Source organism: Arachis hypogaea, chromosome 8, assembly GCF_003086295.3.
Source record: "Arachis hypogaea cultivar Tifrunner chromosome 8, arahy.Tifrunner.gnm2.J5K5, whole genome shotgun sequence".
Taxonomy (NCBI): Eukaryota; Viridiplantae; Streptophyta; class Magnoliopsida; order Fabales; family Fabaceae; genus Arachis; species Arachis hypogaea.
Genome location: NC_092043.1, coordinates 28,930,421 through 28,949,555, shown reverse-complemented (window position 1 = coordinate 28,949,555; position 19,135 = coordinate 28,930,421). Strand labels below are relative to the sequence as shown.

Genomic DNA, 19,135 nt, shown 5'->3' with positions numbered 1-19,135 from the left:
TAAAAATTTTAAAAATATTTTTAAATTTATTTTATTCTAAATTTTTTTATTTGCATCAAATATATCTTTAATAGTTATTTTTTAAAAAAAATTAAAATCAATTCAATAATAATTTCACAAAAACAACCTTCAACATAAGTAAACTAGATATAATTGTTATACATTATTATTATATTAATTTTAAATTTTTTAAAAATTTAATTATTAGAAGTGTTCCGTTTAGCTTTAGCCGAGGTATATATCTCCATGTGGGACTGCTTGTCTTGGGGGTGAGCTGTGCGTCGCCTTGGAGGTAGACTTCGCGATTAATCTCGGCGTTGCAAAACACGGCGGCGGGAGCACTTGCAAAAAGCACTCCGACGCTCAAATCAGAAGAGTATCCGAAATAATATAAATAAGTATAAATGAGAGTCTATATGTGTCCTGATCTCATATGAGTTGCTTGATTTGCTTTTATAGACAAGTGGAGGGCTTACGTTCTTGTGTTTGTTCCGATGTTCCTGGTGAGCTCCGTTTTTGTTAGTAACAGGCTGAAGATAATACCTGACTTGTGTGTGACTATGATCAAGTTACATTTAGAGTATGCCCTTAGTTCCGAAATATTTGGTCAGTTACGGTGAGAAGGTAATCGCCGAAATTTAAGGGGTACACGTCATAGCCCCCAAACTTGTTTGTCTCCCTGTCTTGGGTGACGGGCAAGCTTATTGTGGATATTGTTTGTTTGTTCTCGGCCTGGGCATTTGTAACTTGGACTTTTTGTTTTATTTACTAAAAAATAGAAAGGGCTGTGGAAGAGATATGAGCAACATTGGTGGGAAATTTGAAAATAGTGTTGTGAATTGTGTTTTCATTAATTACCCACCTTTTTGGCGTTTGGGTTTTCAAGGTTTGGAGGCGATTATCTTACTTGTTTGTCCACTAAGTTAGTGGTTTGTAATAATTTCTACTGCATTTTCGACGTCTTACTCTTTCGAATTCTTTCTTCTTGTTTGACCTACCATGACTTCCAAAGGTTTGTTTTCTTTTCTTGATTATTCCTGTTTCTTTTCTTTGTAATGGCGAGAGAAAAAGAGAAAGAAAAACTGAAAGCTATTGAGGTTAAGGAGGGTGACCCCTATCATTGGGTGCATGATGATGTCAGGACCTGTTCTTCGTCCTATACTAGTGTTGACTCGTTGCGGGAATTGGATGGGTTGAAGTTTGTGAAAGGTGGTTCTGGTCTGTCGATTGAGCTCCTTCCCTGTTCCGCTGAAGATAGGGTTTGTGAGAGGAGGGGTGTCTGGCAGTACTTTTATATGTACATGTCCTGTCTAACTGAGTTGCATGTTCGTTTTTCTTTCTCCGCCTTCGAGTGTGATGTATTGACCCAACTTAACTGCGCGCCCTCGCAGTTACATCCAAATTCCTGGGCATTTCTTTGTGCCTTTCAGTGTCTGATGGACTTCCTTTCTTTCCCGTGTTCCTTATCACTGTTTTTCTCTTTATTTCAGTCGAAGGGGGTTCGTAAGGGTTTGTGGGTTTGTCTTAGCAGTTTTCCTAGCCTCTCCCTTTTTCTGCTATACAAGTCTTCTTTTTAAAACTTCAAATCCCTTTTTGTTAAGATTCGTTCTATTGAAGCTGAGTATCCTTTTTACCTAGACGATGAGCTTATCGAAAAATTTCCTCTTTACTGGTGTTCCGAACCGACTCAAGTCCTTGAGGCTACTGAGTGGAGTGAGGAAGAATATTCTCTTTTAGATTACTTGATTGAGTGTTTTGCTGATGGGGTGTGCTTGTCTATCCCTGAGCTTTTGCATTTGTATGATTCTGGTAATAATGAGGGCTTGAAAGCTTATATAGGTAATGTTTCGCCTGTTTTTAATTATGTGAATATTGTTGAGTTTCCTAATATGTGTTTTGTGTCTGTAGGTGGACGAGTCCCTCATCTTGATCCTTCTCGGTTCCAGTCGTTTTTGAAAAAGAAAAAAGAGAAAAATGTTGGTTGTTCAGGGGTTCCGAAAGAGGATAATGGGTAGGCTGCTCAGTCTACTGCTCAACCGACATCTTCATACAAGAGGAAAAAAGGATGAGACTGATAATTCCTTGGAGGTTTTATCGGAGGCCAATTAGGAGGCTGTAGGTGGCAGTAAACCTGTATTTGATCGCTAGAAGAAGCTTCATGGTTTCGTTCCTGGTACCAGCCCTCATTCCTTGTGGAGCAACCAGTTTCCTTATGCCAAGCTGTCTGACAAAGTGTCTCAGTATCCTGGTGACATGCTCATGACACGTCGGGTTGGTATGGAGGGACTTGGAAAGTTTATTCAGGTTGCTTTACGTCTCTTTTGGCTCCTCTTTTGTTTTTCTTTTGCTAGTTGGTTTCTTACTTTGGTGTTTATGTTGTAGATCGTCGCATCTCGTCTGATGTGTGCTGGCCGTACTACTAAGCTTATTGGTGCTGAGCAGCAAGCGGCTGTGGATAAGATTGCCGACCTAGAGAAGTCATATAAGGTGAGAGTTGTTGATTTGCAGAAGTCGTCCAAAGAAAAAGATGATGTTATTGTCAATGCCACATCTAAGATGAAGGAATCTGATGAGGAGGTGGTTTGTTTAAGGGATTAGATTTGGTTACTACAGGCTGAGATTAAGGAGAGTAATGTTTCTAAAGGAAAACTGACTTCAAGGATTCATGAGTTAGAGGAAGTTGGGATGGAGATGTTCTCTTCCGGCTTTGATCGTGTTGTTAGCCAGATTGCATTGTTAGCTCCTGATTTTGACTGTGACCGACTTGACGTGACAAAAATTGTGATTGATGGAAAACTAGTGGTGGATGGTATTGTAATGATAACTTTTTTTTGTTTTGGTTGACCGAGTTGTGGTCAGGTTGACAGTAGTCTATGAATGTTTAGTACTTGTTTTGAACGTAAGTTTATGTTGACCAAGTTTAGGTCGATTTGACAATATTGTTCTTGCGATAGAATTGTGTATGGTTAGATATTTTTACGTTTGAAGAGTAGAACGAGATAAGTAAATGAATAATCGATCATGTTTGTTTGGTTTGGGCGTCTGGCCTCGTTAAAACCCTCCTTAGGTAAAAACCCTTTCTTTTGGGAAAAAACCTTTAAGGGGGAAAAAGAGCACCTTCATCCACGAAATGTACAATTTACGATCTATACAACTTTAGCGAAGAAATATTCCAATTTCTTGAAACTGGATTGCCTTGTAGTGTTTGGAGCTGGTAAGCCCCATTCTAAGCACTTTGGATATTCGGAATGGTCCCTCCCAATTTGCGGCAAGCTTTCCATGTGAAGGAGGTCGTCTAGCTTCTTCTGTTCATCTGAGGACTAAGTCACCCTCGCTGAATGTCCTCAGGACAACTCTCTTATTGTGTTTTCTTTCTTCCAGTTGTTTCTTAGCTCTCTGTTTAATGGCATCAATTTCTCTGTCCTTTTTAGCCAGATCAAGCTAGGCGCTTCTTGTATTTGCATTGTGTTGTTCGTCGTATAGCTCGGTTCGTAAGGTGGGAATGCCGACCTCGACAGGGATTAATGCTTCCGACCCATAGAGTAGTTTGAAGGGCGTTTCGCCCGTGGTGGATTGTGCTATTGTGTTGTAACTCCATAATATTTTTGGGATTAGCTCCACCCATTCTCCTTTGGCGTTATTAATCTTTTTCTTTATTGCCTGCAATATAACTCGGTTAGTAGCTTCAGCCTGACCATTGGTCTGTGGGTGTTCGACCAAGCTAAAATGATGTTGTATGCTAAAGTTATTTAGAAATGATGCGAGTTTGTTATCTGTAAACTGTCTACTATTGTCCGATATTATTTCCTTTGGTATTTCAAATCAGCATATGATGTTTTTCCATATGAAAGATCGTACCTTTTCAGCGGTTATTCTTGCTAGTGGTTGTGCTTCTATCCATTTTGAGAAATAGTCTATTGACACTAAAAGAAATTTTACGTGGCCTGGTGCTACTGGAAACGGGCCGAGGATATCGAGCCCCCATCTGTAGAAAGGCCAGCTTACCTCCATGTTGTGTAATACTTCGGCTGGTGGTATGCGAAATTGTGATCAATACTTTTCACAAATCAAATAATCCCCGGTAATGAATCCAAAAACTTGGTGTTCAATACCATGGCATAAACACAACTTCGCACAACTAACCAGCAAGTGTACTGGGTCGTCCAAGTAATAAACCTTACGCGAGTAAGGGTCGATCCCACAGAGATTGTTGGTATGAAGCAAGCTATGGTCACCTTGTAAATCTTAGTCAGGCAAACTCAAATGGATATGGGTGATATACGAATAAAACATAAAGATAAAGATAGAGATACTTATGTAATTCATTGGTGGGAATTTCAGATAAGCGAATGGAGATGCTGTGTTCCTTCCGTCTCTCTGCTTTCCTACTGTCTTCATCCAGTCCTTCTTACTCCTTTCCATGGCAAGCTTATGCAAGGGTTTCACCGTTGTCAGTGGCTACCTCCCATCCTCTCAGTGGAAATGTTCAACGCACCCTGTCACGGCACGGCTATCCATCTGTCGGTTCTCAATCAGGCCAGAATAGAATCCAGTGATTCTTTTGCGTCTGTCACTAACGCCCCGCCTTCAGGAGTTTGAAGCACGTCACAGTCATTCAATCATTGAATCCTACTCAGAATACCACAGACAAGGTTAGACCTTCCGGATTCTCTTGAATGCCGCCATCAGTTCTAGCCTATACCACGAAGACTCTGATCTCACGGAATGGCTGGCTCGGTTGTCAGGCGAGCGCTCGGTTGTCAGGCGATCAACCATGCATCGTGTATCAGGAATCCAAGAGATATTCACCCAATCTAAGGTAGAACGGAGGTAGTTGTCAGTCACACGTTCATAGGTGAGAATGATGATGAGTGTCACGGATCATCACATTCATCAAGTTGAAGAACAAGTGATATCTTAGAACAAGAACAAGCGGAATTGAATAGAAGAACAATAGTAATTGCATTAATACTCGAGGTACAGCAGAGCTCCACACCTTAATCTATGGTGTGTAGAAACTCCACCGTTGAAAATACATAAGAATAAGGTCTAGGCATGGCCGTGAGGCCAGCCTCCCAATGATCTAAGATAGCATCAGAACAAAGATAACTACCCAGATATATCTCAATACAATAGTAAAAGGTCCTACTTATAGAGAACTAGTAGCCTAGGGTGTACAGAGATGAGTAAATGACATAAAAATCCACTTCCGGGCCCACTTGGTGTGTGCTTGGGCTGAGCATTGAAGCATTTTCGTGTAGAGACTCTTCTTGGAGTTAAACGCCAGCTTTTATGCCAGTTTGGGCGTTTAACTCCCATCCTTGTGCCAGTTCCGGCGTTTAACGCTGGGAATTCTGAGGGTGACTTTGAACGCCGGTTTGGGCCATCAAATCTTGGGCAAAGTATGGATTATCATATATTTCTGAAAAGCCCAGGATGTCTACTTTCCAACGCCGTTGAGAGCGCGCCAATTGGGCTTCTATAGCTCCAGAAAATCCACTTCGAGTGCAGGGAGGTCAGAATCCAACAGCATCTGCAGTCCTTTTTAGTCTCTGAATCAGATTTTTGCTTAGGTCCCTCAATTTCAGCCAGAAAATACCTGAAATCACAGAAAAACACACAAACTCATAGTAAAGTCCAGAAAAGTGAATTTTAACTAAAAACTAATAAAAATATACTAAAAACTAACTAGATCATACTAAAAACATACTAAAAACAATGCCAAAAAGCGTACAAATTATCCGCTCATCACAACACTAAACTTAAATTGTTGCTTGTCCTCAAGCAACTGAAAATCAAATAAGATAAAAAGAAGATAATATGCAATGAATTCCAAAAACATCTATGAAGATCAGTATTAATTAGATGAGCGGGGCTTTTAGCTTTTTGCCTCTGAATAGTTTTGGCATCTCACTCTATCCTTTGAAATTCAGAATGATTGGCTTCTTTAGGAACTCAGAATCCAGATAGTGTCATTGATTCTCCTAGTTAAGTATGATGATTCTTGAACACAGTTACTTATTGAGTCTTGGCTGTGGCCCAAAGCACTCTGTCTTCCAGTATTACCACCGGATACATACATGCCACAGACACATAATTGGGTGAACCTTTTCAGATTGTGACTCAGCTTTGCTAGAGTCCCCAATTAGAGGTGTCCAGGGTTCTTAAGCACACTCTTTTTGCCTTGGATCACACTTTTATTTCTTTCTTTTTCTCTTTCTTTTTCTTTTTCTCTCTTTTTTTTCGTTTTCTTTTCTCCCTTTTTTTTTCGTTTTTCTCCTCCTTTTTTTTGTATTCACTGCTTTTTCTTGCTTCAAGAATCATTTTTATGATTTTTCAGATCCTCAGTAACATTTCTCCTTTTTCATCATTCTTTTAAGAGCCAACATTCATGAACCACAAATTCAAGAGACATATGCACTGTTTAAGCATACATTCAGAAAACAAAAGCATTGCCACCACATCAAAATAATTAAACTGTTATAAAATTCAAAATTCATGCAATTCTTTTCTTTTTCAATTAAGAACATTTTTCATTCAAGAAAGGTGATGGATTCATAGGACATTCATAACTTTAAGGCATAGACACTAAGACACTAATGATCACAAGACACAAACATAGATAAACATAAGCATAATTTTCGAAAAACAGAAAAATAGAGAACAAGGAGATTAAAGAACGGGTCCACCTTAGTGATGGCGGCTTGTTCTTCCTCTTGAAGATCCTATGGAGTGCTTGAGCTCCTCAATGTCTCTTCCTTGTCTTTGTTGCTCCTCTCTCATGATTCTTCGATCTTCTCTAATTTCATGGAGGAGAATGGAATGTTCTTGGTGCTCCACCCTTAGTTGTCCCATGTTGGAACTCAATTCTCCTAGGGAGGTGTTTAGTTGCTCCCAATAGTTTTGTGGAGGAAAGTGCATCCCTTGAGGCATCTCAGGGATTTGATGATGAGAGGGGTCTCTTGTTTGCTCCATCCTCTTCTTAGTGATGGGCTTGTCCTCATCAATAGGGATGTCTCCCTCTATGTCAACTCCAACTGAATAACAGAGGTGACAAATGAGATGAGGAAAGGCTAACCTTGCCAAGGTAGAGGACTTGTCCGCCACCTTATAAAGTTCTTGAGCTATAACCTCATGAACTTCTATTTCTTCTCCAATCATGATGCTATGAATCATGATAGCCCGGTCTATAGTAACTTCGGACCGGTTGCTAGTGGGAATGATTGAGCGTTGGATAAACTCCAACCATCCCCTAGCCACGGGCTTGAGGTCATGCCTTCTCAATTGAACCGGCTTCCCTCTTGAATCTCTCTTCCATTGGGCGCCCTCTTCACATATGACTGTGAGGACTTGGTCCAACCTTTGATCAAAGTTGACCCTTCTAGTGTAAGGATGTTCATTTCCTTGCATCATGGGCAAGTTGAATACCAACCTTACATTTTCCGGACTAAAAACCAAGTATTTCCCCTGAACCATAGTAAGCCAATTCTTTGGATCCGGGTTCACACTTTGATCATGGTTCTTGGTAATCCATGCATTGGCATAGAACTCTTGAACCATTAAGATTCCGACTTGTTGAATGGGGTTGGTAAGAACTTCCCAACCTCTTCTTCGGATCTCATGTCGGATCTCCGGATATTCACTCTTTTTGAGTGAAAAAGGGACCTCGGGGATCACCTTCTTCAAGGCCACAACTTCATAGAAGTGGTCTTGATGCACCCTTGAGATGAATCTCTCCATCTCCCATGACTCGGAGGTGGAAGCTTTTGCCTTCCCTTTCCTCTTTCTAGAGGTTTCTCCGGCCTTGGATGCCATAAATGGTTATGGAAAAACAAAAAGCAATGCTTTTACCACACCAAACTTAAAAGGTTTGCTCGTCCTCGAGCAAAAGAAGAAAGAGGAGAGTAGAAGAAGAAGAAATGAGGGAGATGGAAATGGCTTTGTGTTCGGCCAAAAAGGGGGAGAAAGAGTGTTTATGTTGTGTGAAAATGAAGGAGTCAAGGAGGGTTTATATAGGAGTGGGGGGAGGGTGATGGTTCGGTCATGTATGGGAGTGTTTGGGTGGGAAAGTGGTTTGAATTTGAATGGTGAGGTAGGTGGGGTTTTATGAAGGATGGATGTGAGTGGTGAAGAGAAAGATGGGATTTGATAGGTGAAGGGTTTTTGGGGAAGAGGTGTTGAGGTGATTGGTGAATAGATGAAGAAGAGAGAGAGTGGTAGGGTAGGTGGGGATCCTGTGGGGTCCACAAATCCTGAGGTGTCAAGGAAAAGTCATCCCTGCACCAAATGGCATGCAAAAATGCGTTTTGAGCCAATTCTAGCGTTAAACGCCGGGCTGGTGCCCATTTCTGGTGTTTAACACCAAGTGCTTACCCTTTTCTGGCGTTTAACGCCAGTCTGGTGCCCCTTTCTGGCGTTAAACGCCCAGAATGGTGCCAGACTGAGCGTTAAACGCCCATCTGCTAGCCTTACTGGCGTTTAAACGCCAGTAGGTTCTTCCTCCAGGGTGTGCTGTTTTTCTTTCTGTTTTTCATTCTGTTTTTGCTTTTTCAATTGATTTTGTGACTTCTCATGATCATCAACCTACAGAAAACATAAAATAACAAAAGAAAATAGATAAAATATAACATTGGGTTGCCTCCCAACAAGCGCTTCTTTAATGTCAGTAGCTTGACAGAGGACTCTCATGGAGCCTCACAGGTGCTCAGAGCAATGTTGGAACCTCCCAACACCAAACTTAGAGTTTGAATGTGGGGGTTCAACACCAAACTTAGAAGTTGGTTGTGGCCTCCAAACACCAAACTTAGAGTTTGACTGTGGGGGCTCTGTTTGGCTCTGTTTTGAGAGAAGCTCTTCATGCTTCCTCTCCATGGTGACAGAGGGATATCCTTGAGCCTCAAACACAAAGGATTGTCCATTCACTTGAATGATCAATTCTCCTCTATTAACATCAATCACAGTCTTTGCTGTGGCTAGGAGGGGTCTGCCAAGGATGATGGATTCATCCATGCACTTCCCAGTCTCTAGGACTATAAAATCAGCAGGGATGTAATGGTCTTTAACTTTTACCAGAACATCCTCTACAAGTCCATAAGCTTGTTTTCTTGAGTTGTCTGCCATCTCTAGTGAGATTTTTGCAGCTTGTACCTCAAAGATCCCTAGCTTCTCCATTACAGAGAGAGGCATGAGGTTTACACTTGACCCTAGGTCACACAAAGCCTTCTTGAAGGTCATGGTGCCTATGGTACAAGGTAATGAAAACTTCCCAGGATCCTGTCTCTTTTGAGGTAATTTCTGCCTAGACAAGTCATCCAGTTCTTTGGTGAGCAAAGGGGGTTCATCCTTCCAAGTCTCATTTCCAAATAACTTGTCATTTAGCTTCATGATTGCTCCAAGGTATTTAGCAACTTGCTCTTCAGTGACATACTCATCCTCTTCAGAGGAAGAATACTCATCAGAGCTCATGAATGGCAGAAGTAAGTCCAATGGAATCTCTATGGTCTCATTTTGAGCCTCAGATTCCCATGGTTCCTCATTGGGGAACTCATTGGAGGCCAGTGGACGTCCATTGAGGTCTTCCTCAGTGGCGTTCACTGCCTCTTCCCCCTCTCCAAATTCGGCCATGTTAATGGCTTTGCACTCTCCTTTCGGATTTTCTTCTGTATTGCTTGGGAGAGTACTAGGAGGGAGTTCAGTAATTTTCTTGCTCAGCTGTCCCACTTGTGCCTCCAAATTTCTAATGGAGGATCTTGTTTCAGTCATGAAACTTTGAGTGGTTTTGATTAGATCAGAGACCATGGTTGCTAAGTCAGAGGTGTTCTGCTTAGAACTCTCTGTCTGTTGCTGAGAAGATGATGGAAAAGGCTTGCCACTGCTAAACCTGTTTCTTCCACCATTATTATTGTTGAAACCTTGTTGAGGTCTCTGTTGATCCTTCCATGAGAGATTTGGATGATTTCTCCATGAAGGATTATAGGTGTTTCCATAGGGTTCTCCCATGTAATTCACCTCTTCCATTGAAGGGTTCTCAGGATCATAAGCTTCTTCTTCAGATGAAGCTTCTAGTACTACCTGGTGCATTTTGCATTCCAGACAGACTTTGAGAAATCATATTGACTTGTTGAGTCAATATTTTGTTCTGAGCCAATATGACATTCAGAGTATCAATCTCAAGAACCCCTTTCTTCTGATTTGTCCCATTGTTCACAGGATTCCTTTCAGAAGTGTACATGAATTGGTTATTTGCAACCATTTCAATGAGCTCTTGAGCCTCTGTAGGCGTCTTCTTCAGATGAAGAGATCCTCCAGCAGAGCTATCCAAAGACATCTTGGATAGTTCAGAGAGACCATCATAGAAAATTCCTATGATGCTCCATTCAGAAAGCATATCAGAGGGACACTTTCTGATTAATTGTTTGTATCTTTCCCAAGCTTCATAGAGGGATTCTCCTTCCTTCTGTCTGAAGGTTTGGACTTCCACTCTAAGCTTACTCAATTTTTGAGGTGGAAAGAACTTTGCCAAGAAGGCATTGACTAGCTTTTCCCAAGAGTTCAGGCTTTCTTTAGGTTGTGAGTCCAACCATATTCTAGCTCTGTCTCTTACAGCAAAAGGGAATAGCATAAGTCTGTAGACCTCAGGGTCAACCCCATTAGTCTTGACAGTGTCACAGATTTGCAAGAATTCAGCTAAAAACTGATGAGGATCTTCCAATGGAAGTCCATGGAACTTGCAATTCTGTTGCATTAGAGAAACTAATTGAGGCTTAAGCTCAAAGTTGTTTGCTCCAATGGCAGGGATAGAGATGCTTCTCCCATAGAAGTCGGGAGTAGGTGCAGTAAAGTCACCCAGCACTTTCCTTGCATTGTTGGCATTGTTGTTGTTTTCGGCTGCCATGGGTTCTTCTTCTTTGAAGATTTCTGTTAGGTCCTCTACAGAGAGTTGTGCCTTGGCTTCTCTTAGCTTTCGCTTCAAGGTCCTTTCAGGTTCAGGATCAGCCTCAACAAGAATGCTTTTGTCTTTGCTCCTGCTCATATGAAAGAGAAGAAAACAAGAAAATGTGAAATCCTCTATGTCACAGTATAGAGATTCCTTGAGGTGTCAGAGGAAAAGAAAATTAGAAGGCAGAAGTAGAAAATTCAAACTTATCAAAGAAGATGGAGTTCGAATTTTGCATCAAGGAATAGTGTTAGTCCATAAATAGAAGGATGTGAGAAGAATGGAAGTAATTTTCGAAAATTGAGTAGAAGATTTTGAAAACATTTTGAAAAACACTACTTGATTTTCGAAAATAAAAGTGGGAAAGAAGTAAAGTGATTTTTGAAAAAGAATTTGAAATTAGAAATCAAAAAGATTTGATTGAAAACTATTTTGAAAAAGATGTGGTTAAGAAGATATGATTAGTTTTAAAAAGATGTGATTGAGAAGATATGATTTGAAAAACATTTAAAAAGATTTGATTTTGAAAATTAATGACTTGGCTATCAAGAAAAGATATGCTTCAAACATTAAACCTTTCTCAACAGAAAAGGCAACATACTTGAAATGTTGAATCAAATCATTAATTGATAGCAAGTATTTTTGAAAATAGAAAGAAATTGAATTTGAAAAAGATTTGATTGAAAAGATTTGATTTGAAAAAGATTTGATTTTGAAAAATTTTGAAAACCTGAAAAAAAATTTGCATTGAAAACAAAATCTTCCCTCTTGTTCCATCCTGGCGTTAAACGCCTAGAATGGTGCACATTCTGGCGTTTAACGCCCAAAACTCTACCCTTTTGGGCGTTAAACGCCCAGCCTGGCTGGCGTTTAAACGCCAGTCTGTCTTCTTCACTGGGTGTTTTGAACGCCCAGCTTTTTCTGTGTAATTCCTCTGCTGTATGTTCTGAATCTTCAATTCTCTGTATTATTGACTTGAAAAGACACAAATTAAAAATATTTTTGGATTTTTAATAGTGAGGAATAATCAAAATGCAACTAAAATCAAATAACAATGCATGCAAAACACCAAACTTAGCAGTTTGTATACTACTGACACTAATGAGAATGCATATGAGACACATAAATACTCAAGTCAAGAGAATTCAAAGATCAGAGTAAGAAATCTTCAAGAACAAATTGAAGATTAATGAAGACACATGCATGAGTGCAAGAAGAATAGAAACATGCAATTGACACCAAACTTAAAATGAGAATAGAGTCTCAAACAAGAAACATAAAATATTTTTGGTTTTTATGATTTTGTAATTTTTTTTTGCTTTTTCGAAAATTAAGTGGAAAAGAAAATAAAGGTATCAAAATTCTTAATGAGAATTCCAGGAATCATGCAATGTTAGTCTAAAGCTTCAGTCTAAAGAAATTAGACATGGCTAGCCAAGCTTCAGCAGAACATTGCATTCAAGAGCTAAATTGATGAAGATCAATCAACTTTGGTGATGATAAGAACATCACCTTGAAACACTAGAATTCATTCTTAAGAATTCTGAAGAAAAAAAATACTTAATCTAAGCAACAAGATGAACCGTCAGTTGTCCATACTTGAACAATCCCCGGCAACGGCGCCAAAAACTTGGTATACAAAATTGTGATCAATACTTTTCACAAATCAAATAATCCCCGGTAATAAATCCAAAAACTTGGTGTTCAATACCATGGCATAAACACAACTTCGCACAACTAACCAGCAAGTGTACTGGGTCGTCCAAGTAATAAACCTTACGCGAGTAAGGGTCGATCCCACAGAGATTGTTGGTATGAAGCAAGCTATGGTCACCTTGTAAATCTTAGTCAGGCAAACTCAAATGGATATGGGTGATATACAAATAAAACATAAAGATAAAGATAGAGATACTTATGTAATTCATTGGTGGGAATTTCAGATAAGCGAATGGAGATGCTGTGTTCCTTCCGTCTCTCTGCTTTCCTACTGTCTTCATCCAGTCCTTCTTACTCCTTTCCATGGCAAGCTTATGCAAGGGTTTCACCGTTGTCAGTGGCTACCTCCCATCCTCTCAGTAGAAATGTTCAACGCACCCTGTCACGACACGGCTATCCATCTGTCGGTTCTCAATCAGGCCGGAATAGAATCCAGTGATTCTTTTGCGTCTGTCACTAACGCCCCGCCTTCAGGAGTTTGAAGCACGTCACAGTCATTCAATCATTGAATCCTACTCAGAATACCACAGACAAGGTTAGACCTTCCGGATTCTCTTGAATGCCGCCATCAGTTCTAGCCTATACCACGAAGACTCTGATCTCACGGAATGGCTGGCTCGATTGTCAGGCGAGCGCTCGGTTGTCAGGCGATCAACCATGCATCGTGTATCAGGAATCCAAGAGATATTCACCCAATCTAAGGTAGAACGGAGGTGGTTGTCAGTCACACGTTCATAGGTGAGAATGATGATGAGTGTCACGGATCATCACATTCATCAAGTTGAAGAACAAGTGATATCTTAGAACAAGAACAAGCGGAATTGAATAGAAGAACAATAGTAATTGCATTAATACTCGAGGTACAGCAGAGCTCCACACCTTAATCTATGGTGTGTAGAAACTCCACCGTTGAAAATACATAAGAATAAGGTCTAGGCATGGCCATGAGGCCAGCCTCCCAATGATCTAAGATAGCATCAGAACAAAGATAACTACCCAGATATATCTCAATACAATAGTAAAAGGTCCTACTTATAGAGAACTAGTAGCCTAGGGTGTACAGAGATGAGTAAATGACATAAAAATCCACTTCCGGGCCCACTTGGTGTGTGCTTGGGCTGAGCATTGAAGCATTTTCATGTAGAGACTCTTCTTGGAGTTAAACGCCAGCTTTTATGCCAGTTTGGGCGTTTAACTCCCATCCTTGTGCCAGTTCCGGCGTTTAACGCTGGGAATTCTGAGGGTGACTTTGAACGCCGGTTTGGGCCATCAAATCTTGGGCAAAGTATGGACTATCATATATTGCTGGAAAGCCCAGGATGTCTACTTTCCAACGCCGTTGAGAGTGCGCCAATTGGGCTTCTGTAGCTCCAGAAAATCCACTTCGAGTGCAGGGAGGTCAGAATCCAACAGCATCTGCAGTCCTTTTTAGTCTCTGAATCAGATTTTTGCTCAGATCCCTCAATTTCAGCCAGAAAATACCTGAAATCACAGAAAAACACACAAACTCATAGTAAAGTCCAGAAAAGTGAATTTTAACTAAAAACTAATAAAAATATACTAAAAACTAACTAGATCATACTAAAAACATACTAAAAACAATGCCAAAAAGCGTACAAATTATCCGCTACAATTGAAGAAAAACCACTGACATGCAACACATTTTTTTGGTGCTTGTCAGAATCTCTCGAAATTGTTCTAGCCATATCAACCATCTGAGGTGCACTTGAAAGGATTCATTTCCATTCTGAGTCCAGTCCTGAAAATGAGACATATTTCCTCAGTTATGAACAACAGCACTATCAATGGTTTGAAATAGTTCAAATTTTGAGCATATGTTCAGAAAAATACAAGGAAGCAATCAGCTTCACTAGTCTTGGCTACCAAATTTTTTAACATATGTAAGTTCCTTTAATGTTTGTCTCACAAGTGAGAAAGCAAGCATCTATACCTGTAGCCGAATATCTATCCCCAAATTAATAAAGGGCATTGTAAACTAGAAAATCAAATTGTAGACAAATTTTAACATGATTTTAGAAAATAGCAGAACAAAAGAAATTTAGACAATAAATTCAGCGTAATTCACAACCTCATGCCCTGGAAACTCAAATGTTCAAAACTTGATCGGAAAAGTTTTCTAACAGCCTTCTGGAAACGATCAAGAACTTTGCAAACTTACGGGAGAAAAGGTAATTTCATCTTTATTTTGAATTTCACTTACAAACGAAGTTCAGTCCTTCACAAAATAACAAGAACAATTAACAAGAACTGAACAATTAACAATTCCTTGATCATTGCAACAATTTCAGAATCATCCTGTACAAAACACATGCATACTACCATTTAGTTTAGGCCTCTCAAATATTGTTGAGTACATACTCAAATGTACTCCAGGGTTAAAACATTTTCATACTACAAGGTACTTAGATTAGTTAGATACAAGTATAAAGTATGTTAAGGAAAAAACCATCTGAACTGATTAGGTGGGGCACAAGGTAGTGAATGCCAATTTAGTGGGGAAATGGTGCCTTTACATCAAACCCAAGAAGAACAAAAAGAAAAAAAGAAAGGTACATGAACAGAGACAGGTTTTCTTCCAGTTGGCACCACACAAAAAATTACCAGAAGGGAAAACGATGCCTAACTTAGCAAAATGTTTGATGACTACAGTAATTAACCAAACTTAGTAGCATCTCATACATGATAGCAAGGCAAAGCAAAAGTCATTATATTGCTGATATAAATCTAGCATTAGTCTTTATGCAACCAAGTGAAATAAAGGATTCAGTGACGAATACATAAATATTAATTTAAGGATTAAGTAACTAAAACAGAAGCATTAGAATAATTAAAAATAACAACAAAAATAGGCTTCTAAAGTGATGATTGAACAGCTGAGACATTATCTATTATCTCCTTGAATAGGATTGATTATTGGCTTATGCTATGTGTACCAGAGAGAGTAGCAGAAATTAAAGCTATATAACAACCTGCACTGGATACCTATGAATGCAATCTTCCCAAGGAGACTTGGGTGAAGCCTTGACATGCCTAAGTGCCTGCCACACTGCCCTGTGACACTTAAATCCACTTCCAAATGCAATCTGCCACACCCTATTCCCCTTCCTCATTCTTCCCTTGGCTTCAGTGTATGCCAGCTCATACCAAATAGAGCTTGAAGAAGTGTTCCCAAATCTGTGACGTGTCATTCTAGAAGCCTCAATATGCATAGGCAGAAGCTGAAGATTCTTCTCAAACTCATCAATAACAGCTCTCCCATCAGCATGAATGCGGAAATGATCAAATGCAAGCTTGAAATCAGGTATCTAAGGCTTCACTTTTGCATTCAGAAGCTTCTTAACAACCAAAGTAGCAAAGAACAGAAGCTGTTCACTTATTGGAAGAACAAGAGACCCCAAAGTTGTGATGTTGGTCTTCAAAGCCCCACCAGCAATAGCCATAAGATCCTTTGAGAGAGAAACACCAGTTTTGCCATCATCATCTTGTTCTTGATACACACACCTGAAAGCTTTATCATCAGCATCCTTATGAGTCCTCACAACATGAACAAGCTTGTACTTTGCTCTTCTCTTAACAGAGCCTTTGTTGGACAACAAAACAGCAGAACCACCAACACGGAACAAACAATTTGGGATCAGCATAGATTTCTTGTTCCCAAAGTACCAATTCTGAGTAATGTTCTCAGTGCTAACAACAACAGCATAAGTATTCCTATGAACTTGAAGCATGTCCTTAGCAAGATCAATGGCTATAACTCCTGCACTACAACCCATACCATCCAAATTGAAGCTTCTAATGTTACCCCTAAGCTTGTACTTGTTCACAATCATTGCAGAAAGTGAAGGAGTGGGTTAAACAAACTGCAATTCACAATAAGAACACCAATATCCTTAGGCTTAATCTTTGTATTAGCAAAGAGATTATCCAAAGCACCAAACATAACATTCTCAGATTCTTCTCTTGCAGTAGCCATGGAAGGAGTTGGAGGGATATGATACATGGCTTCGGTTACATACTGACCATCGAAGTCTAAGGTTTGTTTCTTGGTTGAGCTTCTGCTCTCTGAACTCGAAGGAAGGAAACTGGAATGGAGATGGGTTTTTCTACTGAGCAGTCTGAGAAGAGAGGGGCAGAATCGTGACAGAGACAGAGGCCAAGCGACGAACACAACTCAGAAGACGGTGGTGGGTTGGAAGAATCTGCGACGACCAGACGAAGACGATGGTGACTGAGCGCCCGACGGATGGCGGCAGGAGCGCGATGGAGCAAATGAATACCAGGAACTGACGCGCCGAGGTCGAGGAAGAAGAAGCTACGATTCTTGAAGGAGGAAGAAGCACGGACGACCAGACACGATGGTAGTGCCTGAGAGCGACGGACGGCGGCAGTTTTGCAGCGGTGGTAGAGAAGTTAGGGTTTAAGGGAGAAGCTGTTAAGATAGGGGTATTTAAAGGGTATTTTTGTCTAATCAAATAAAAGAAGGATGTTTAAGTCTTTTCATTAAAATTAAATAAAATTTATTTTTTATTTTTATTTAATTAAAAGGGTGTTTTAGTAAAAGTGGTGATATATTATATATTTTAAAAAGAAAAAATTAAATGCTGACGTGGAAAATAAATTCTACATGGCTTATTGTTATTTGTCCATGTTTTAAACGTATCGGTACGTATTAATTTATCATCGTACCGTAGTAATCACCATTTATAAATCTCCTTCTACTGTAATTATCAAATTGTTATGGTGACGATTATTGTTTATGAATAAGCAGGTATGCAATCATTATAGTTGTATAAATCGTAATATGCAAAAATTCAATTAATTTTTTTATTGAATTAATTGATTGGCTAGTAAATAGAAATCTTTTACCGTTTACAACGTTTAAAAAATCAATTAATTTTTGTATTTAGTTAATCAATTGGTTAGTGATTTTTTTCCGTAATTACTTGTAAACAATAGATTCTTTTATTCAAGAAATCGATATTTTTTTACAGCAATTGATTGTTTTACTTTGTAAGTGAATCGATTTTATTATCTATCCAATTGATTGTTTGAGAGATCTAATTAATTGGTTGAGTTATCCAATTAATTAATTAAAAAAAAACAATTGATTGTATATATTTGGAATCTTTGTTTTTTTTAATACAAATAACTGATTATTTGAAAGATTTATCTAAGACCTTGTTCATCATATAAGTTTTATTATCATATATATTTTATTTTGTTATAGTATTATATAATCTAGTTTATTGAATCAATTTTTTTAATGATCAATTTTAAGATATCAGATATATTTAAAGAGGATAATGAGTACTAAAAATAATATGAACGAGCAATTTGAGAAGAATAATAATATTATTTTTTTTTATATTGATGTATAGATTACTTATACAGATATTAATAATGACATAATTATTTTGAACAAAATATTATATTAAATTATTTTATTAAAAAGAAATAAACGTCCGGACCGAATTCAACATGGAAGTTTAAGATAAACTTCAGAAGCTGTGCATATGCAGTAGAAATATGCTTTAAAGAATATCCCAATCATATATCGGTCTATCAAATAATTTTTCAAATGATATTTGTCAAAAATCAATTTTCTGATCTAATAATCTTTTTGTTTCATCATTCGCATCAAAATTTAAGATTTAATTAGAGTGAGATAAGTGTCATTTGCAGATTTATAAATTAATTATACTCCTTTGCAAAATATTTTTTTAAATTCATTTATCTATAATTAAAAACATAGATTTTTTACCGATTGAGTTATATAACATAAATGTATGATCATCTCAAAAAATATAGCCATGTTCATGCATTTGTTCAATTGGAATTTTGTACATGACTTTTTGTATTAACAATTACTAATAATAGACAAATAAGGCCGTTCATCATACTTTAAATTAAAGATGCTATATAAAATATAATTAATTAAGACATACTAATTGCATGAAGTAGTTGTTCAAATAATAAATAAATAAAATATGATCTCAACATATAAATATCAATAACTAAAGTTTCTTAATGACCTAGATTGATGTATCTTCATATCTAATTACTTATGCACATAATTCAAAAGAAAAAAAAGATGAAAATTTGAAATAGCGTATGATTTTGTAGATTGTAAAACATGACAATCAATTATTTTACTTAACAATCATTGACCAAGTAATAATTGGAATAGAGAAAACATATTGCTTTCACTATTTCAATGAATTTTGTTAAAAAAAACGATTATTTTATCTATTAAATTGATCAACAAGATGGAGTTATTTGACACTAATTATTACTTATTAATTCAATTGGTGTCAAATTAAACGGATTGGATTAATCGCAAACACATTGTTTTTTCTTTTTCTCCACTTTAAAAGAAGGTTTAACATTAAATCTTAGTTTTACAAAAAAAAAATTAAGTTTTAGAAATCAAATTAATTAAAAGATCTCATATCGTATTCATAT

General features: G+C 38.2%; 1 non-coding gene and 1 pseudogene across 1 annotated transcript; one reads left to right on the top strand and one right to left on the bottom strand.

The window, feature by feature from the left end:
• Nucleotides 1–10,381: 10,381 nt before the first annotated feature.
• Nucleotides 10,382–10,489, top strand: LOC112708563 (small nucleolar RNA R71). The gene has a single exon (XR_003156417.1). It is a non-coding gene; the product is annotated as a small nucleolar RNA R71 (small nucleolar RNA).
• Nucleotides 10,490–15,500: 5,011 nt separating this feature from the next.
• LOC112706810 (3-ketoacyl-CoA synthase 4-like) lies at nucleotides 15,501–16,961 on the bottom strand (annotated as a pseudogene).
• Nucleotides 16,962–19,135: the final 2,174 nt, after the last annotated feature.